This window comes from Chrysochloris asiatica, unplaced genomic scaffold (assembly GCF_000296735.1).
Source record: "Chrysochloris asiatica unplaced genomic scaffold, ChrAsi1.0 scaffold00025, whole genome shotgun sequence".
NCBI lineage: Eukaryota > Metazoa > Chordata > Mammalia > Afrosoricida > Chrysochloridae > Chrysochloris > Chrysochloris asiatica.
Genome location: NW_006408543.1, coordinates 9,965,058 through 9,971,119, shown reverse-complemented (window position 1 = coordinate 9,971,119; position 6,062 = coordinate 9,965,058). Strand labels below are relative to the sequence as shown.

Here is a 6,062-nt window from a genome sequence, read left to right as displayed (position 1 = left end):
GCGATATGCAGAGGATACAAGCTTGCTTGCTGAAAGTGAAGATGACTGAAAATATTTACTGATGAAGATCAAAGAGCACAGCCTTCTGTGTGGATTGACCAATAAATGACATCATAATAAATGGAGAAAAGATGGAAGTTGTAGAAGATCTCATTTTGGTTGGCTCCACTATCAACACTCATAAAAGCAGCAGCCAAGAAACCAACAACATGTTGTATTAGGCAAATCTGTTGCACAAGATTTTTAAAGTGTTGAAGAGCAAAGATGTCAGTTTGAGGACTAAAGTGGGCCTGACTCAAGCCATGGTATTTTCAGTAGCCTCATATGCATGTGAAAAATGGATAATGAATAAGGCAGACCGTAGAAGAATTGATGCTTTTGAGTTATGGTGTTGGAGAAGAGTATTAAATGTACTATTGTTGTTGTTGTTAAGTGCCGTTGAGTCGGGTCTGACCCATAGCGACCCTGTACAGGGTTTCCGAGGGTGTAAATCCTTACGGGAGTAGAAAGCCTCATCTTTCTCCCGCGGAGCAGCTGGTAGTTTCGAACCGCTGACCTTAAGGTTCGCAGCCCGATTTGTAACCACTACGCTACCAGAGTATTATAGACTGCTAGAAATACAAACAATCTGTGTGGGAAGAAGTACAATCAGAATGTTCCTTAAAAGCCAAGATGGCCAGACTTCATCTCTTATAATTTGGACATATGATCAGGTGGGACTAGTCACTGGAGAAGGACATTATCCTTGGTAAGATGGAGGTACAGATAAAAAGAGGAAATCCTTCAATGAGATGGATTGGCACAGTGGCAGGAACAATGGGCTCAAACATAGCAGCAGTTTTGAGGATGTCACAGGACTGGGTGGTGTTTTGTTCTGTAGTATACAGAGTCGTTATGAGTCAGAACCAATTTGTCGGCACCTAACAACAACAACAACATATACAAGTGAAAGTAGGATAATAAATAAGAATGACTTTAGGAGAATTGATGCATTTGAAATTTGGTATTGGTGAAGTATATTGAAAGTATCATAGACTGCCAGAAGAACAAACAAATCTGTGTCGGAAGAAGGACAGCCAGAAGGTTGCTTTGAAATATGAATGGCGAGACTTCGTCTCTCCGTCTTTTGACATGTTGTCAGAAAGGACCAGTTTCTGGAGTAAGACATTATGCTTTGAGAAGTGGAGTGTCAGCAAAAAATAAAGAGGGAGGACCACCAGTGAGATGATGGATTAACAGTGCTGTCACAATGGCCTCAAACACAACACCATTGTGCAGATGGCTCAGCACCAGGCAGTGTTTTGTTCTGTTGTGCATAGGGTTGCTATGAGTTAGAACGGACTCAACTGTACCTAACAATATCTACAACGTAGGGAAATCGCTGATGGAAGAAGTAAAGAGAGGAGAAGGAGAAGGAAGAAGCTGAGTGCATCAGGCATTCTCTACTTCTGTGTGATTATTTTTTTCCATCTGACCAATGTTTTGGTTGTAATGATCTCCTCTACACTCTCTAGTTCGACATCATCTGAAGGGATGAAGACAGTCATAATGTTTTACTGGTAGGGCATTTCTAGGATAGTGCAGAAGAACTGGTCATCATTCTACGTGCCCCCCTGAAACATCATGGGCACTTTCATGGACTTGGTTTGATACTCACTCCAACTCCCAACTATGAGGTAATGGAAGTCTCTCCCCCCACTGATTGAGAGCAAAGAAGAGGAGACAGGACCCTGAGATTTTTCATTGGCAGTGTGTATAAATCCCTGAGAATCAAGGGGAAAGAGGTGCGAACTTAGTCTTCACCCTTATACTCTGTACCTTTACACAGTTTTGGAGCCAACTGCCTGAGTTCAAGTCCTGATATCACTGTTATAGAAATATGATCATGAACAAATGTCTCAATCTCCCTGACCCCCAGTCTCCATATCTACAGACTGGTGTGGCTCTATAAATTAAGTACTGAACTGCTAGTCTCAAGGTTGGTGGTTCAAATCCCAACCACTCCTTGAAAATCCTATATAGGGTCACCATGAGTTGACACTGTCTCAACAGTTCTTAACAACAACAACAACTTTATAGGGTTATTGTGAGACTGAGTAGACTAAGGCAGCCCAGCTCAGTGACTGTATAGAGAGTATTCAGTGGGTGCTAGTCATCAGCATTGTCATTGTTGTTCTTGCTCCTACTGTGGTCTAAGGGATGAAGGAATTCTGGGAAATTCCAGATTCTCTTGTCTCCTTTTCTGGCTTGAGTAGAATGGACTATCAATCTGCAATCATCACTCCCTTTTTCCTTTCTAGCCATCAGTATCCTTCTGCATTTGAAGGTAACTGAGCTTTCAGATTCAGGACCATGTTACTGACCGCTCAGCAGTGGTGTTGCTTGAAATGAAAGGTATTGGCCTCTGATTCTCACCTACATGTGTATGTATGTGTATATGAGTACGGTAGTGGAGGATGAAGCTTAGATTCTGGAACGTGTCTCCATTTTATTTTCAATCTCTGAAACTCAGATTTGGGGAATCAGCAAAATCTGATAAACCGACCAAGTTTCCCACCACAATGATCATCACCACCATCATTGACACCACAGCCATCAGCATTCTAGGGGTTTACTTGGAGAGATGGAAACTGCTCAGCCCTTGAGCCAAAAGAAGTGGGTTTAGCCTTGACTCTCATTGGCTGTGTCACGTGGAGTAAGTCAAATACTATCTCACTGAATATCACCTCAATCTCTACAGTCAATATTGTGTTAAGATAACAGTATTAATGGATTGATAATTAAGACTTCACAAAGCTCATTACATGAAAAGAATCCCAATAACTGGCCTATGAACTATATATCATGGCCCTCATCCAATAGAAAACAAATGTAGAGTTCTGAGAGATTAATCACAGAATGAGTTCAAGGTCACAGAGCATGCAAGAGGCCAACCCAGCATTTTAATCTCTCAGTCATCCTTCATGCCAACATGTCCCAAGCCTTACCTCGAAAGTAAATACAATTTATAAGAAACATTAAAGTGCCGGGATCTATATTCTTGATCAGGTTGTTAATTTCCCCATGGGTTTTCTGACTAACGTAGTCATTGATCTGCTTCTGAGTAGCTTCTAAATGCCGGAAGTCAGTGGGAATGGTGTCTGCATTGTATAGATCCTTAACATCTCTCAGAAATTTCTGATATGGCTGTAGCGTCTGGTCCATGAACAGCACATTACCGAGGTCCAACTTGGTATCCTGGCTCCGCTGGTTCAGCCTCTTGAGGAGGTAATGGAAGCCCTCATGAAGACCCTTCTTCGATAGCTCCTTGAAATTGAAGCCCTCCTTGATCTCCTTGAGAGTGGAGTCCTGAGCACCTAAAGACAGCATGGAGAAGGCTATGGAGATGCTTAAGGGGGAAAACAAGATGTTCTTGCCAGGCCAGCTTCTCAAAAACCTTGAAGTCAAAGTCTGTGTTCCACCTCAAGATCTTCTAGGCTGCCCACCTTCCTTTCCATGCTTAAACCAGGAGGCCAGCCAAAAGCAGGCCCAGGCCCAGCAAGGGCTTTATATTCCTTGGAGATTATTATCCTGTTGAGAGGTAGATTGGAAATTAGAAAACAAACAAACAGGAAGAGCTCTAATGTCCCAATCTCATCCACAAGCAAGACCAGATGGAAGAAATATTCCAATGACCAGTGTGTGCTGTGCATAGTGGTTTAGAAGGACTTTGACACACACATAGCACTTTACCTATAGAATCACCCTGGGGATGAGAGGGGGTTGTCCCTATTTCATAAATGAGAGGCCAGACCATAGAAAACAGCTCTTGTTTGTGTACAACCCTTTCTTATGGTAACAATACTTCACTTATTTTGAGGAACTGCCCCTCTATACTCCATGGGGCCATGATAAGAATACCCCACAGTGTGGACATGTGACTCAGTCCAGGTCATTATAATACTCCGTCCACCTGTCATATTGATCAGTTAAGCAATGATCAATGTTGTTATTGTTGTTGGCTGCCATCTATTGTTAAGTTGGTTCTGACTCATAACAACCCTGTGTAGGATTTCTGCCGATCTTGTGGGTCAACCAACCTTGCAGTCTAGTGGATTATCCTGGGGTAGTAAAACCAAAACCATTAATGCAAAGCTTTCTTAGTTTTGGGTGACTGATTTGCGGACATATCCTGAGAAGTGAGACAGAGGGAGATGGAAAGGGAGAAGCGGAGAGACCTATCTGATGACACTGTGGAGTCTCTAGATCCAGGTGTACCTGAAGCCACTCTGTTTTCCCAAGTTATATGAATCAATGAATTCCCCTTTTCTGCTTGGTTAGTTTGAGTTGGCCTGTTTGCCTACAACAAAAAGAATTCTGACTAAATTAAAGAAATTCAGCCATTTGACTCAGATCACCTTATCTATTAGTGGTAGATAACCACTCCAGGAGAACCCAGGTCTCTAGTAACCTCCTTCTTTACAGCCAGTTTACCCCATAAATAGGTAGCTCAGAACACAAAGAGGGTACATCCAAGGGATTTTCAGAAAACCTGGAGGTGGAACCTTAGTTAAGTTGGCCCTGGAGCTCACCCTACCTCTGTTTTTTAATGCGGTTTTCATTATTTGCATGGTAAGTTATTTGCAGCCCAAAGCATTCTAACTAATGTTGTTGTTAAGTGCCATCAAGTCGGTTCTGAGTCATAGCAACCCCATATAGTGGCTGGTGAGTTTGAACTGCTGACCTTGCGGTTCAAACCAACTTTTGCAGTCCAGTGCCACACCAGGACTGGTACAAGTATTTAAAAAGAAGCCAACACTAGAAATAAACAGCCAAATGTCTTGGGCTCTGATGTTACTTCCTTACTACCTGTATGATATGTTTTCTCTTTTTCTCCCTGAGCCTAGGTGAGCTGTAAGTATTTCTCCTTAGAATTAGTAACTTTTTAAAAAATACTTGGCTCCTGAAGGGGTCTGAAAACAGATTATGGAGCAGAAGATTCTAAAATCCCTGAGGATGTTTCAGACAGAGGACACCATCATTGTATGGATAGACCTCGTTTGGTATATCTATTCATCTGTCAATGAATACTGTGTTGGTTCCACCTTTTGGGTATTGTGAATAGTACTGTGAAGAACATTGGTGTGCAAATATCAGTTTGAGTCCCTGATGTCAAGTCTTCTGAATACACTCGTACTGTCAGAAACCTAAGTGCACCGAGAAACACCCAGAGTTAGTGTAGCCGAATATATTTATTGTGAGTACATACTATTTGAATTGGGAAGTATAAAATCAAACATATTGGGAAAGTGCTCCAAAAAGGGAACAATGAAATTTGGTTATGTAGTCATTGCTATGATAATTTATTCAGTTAATGCCACTATTATTCAAATGTACACACCAACCTCTAAAGTCAGTGATGATGAAATTGAAGAATTCTACCAATTTCTTTAGTTTGAAATTAATCAAACATGCAATCAAGATGTACTGATAATTACTGGTGATTGGAATGTGAAGGTTGAAAACAAAGAGGAGGAATGAGTAGTTGGAAAATATGCCCTTTGTGACAGAAATGGTGCTGGAGATTGCATGATAGAATTTTCCAAGACCAATGACTTATTTAGGGAGTGTGGTGGCGCCAAAGGATAAGCACACCACAAGGTCAGTAGTCCATGGAAGAAAGATGAGGCTTTCTGCTCCCACAAAGACTGATAAACATCAGAAACCTATATAGGGTCATTATTAATCAGAACTAACTCAATAACACTTAGCCACAACATCTAATTGTAAACCCTGGTGCGGCTGTAGCATAAACACTAAACTTCTAACCACAGAATCAGCAGTTCAAACCCATTATACACACCTTGGAAAACCTACACACGGTCGCTATGAGTCAGAACTGACTGGACAACACGTAACAACAACATGATGGTAATTTTATATTTAACATTTTGAGGAACTGTCAAATAGTTTTCCATAGGAGCTGTACCAACAATGAATGAAGGTGTGAATTTTTCCGCATCTTTGCTAACACTTGTTTTCTATTTTTCTGATAACCAGCATCTTAGTACAGAGAGATCTCA

General features: G+C 41.4%; 1 pseudogene; it reads right to left on the bottom strand.

Annotated features, from left to right (window-relative positions):
- Nucleotides 1–1,553: 1,553 nt before the first annotated feature.
- Nucleotides 1,554–6,062, bottom strand: part of LOC102835278 — a 119,636-nt pseudogene continuing 115,127 nt past the window's right edge.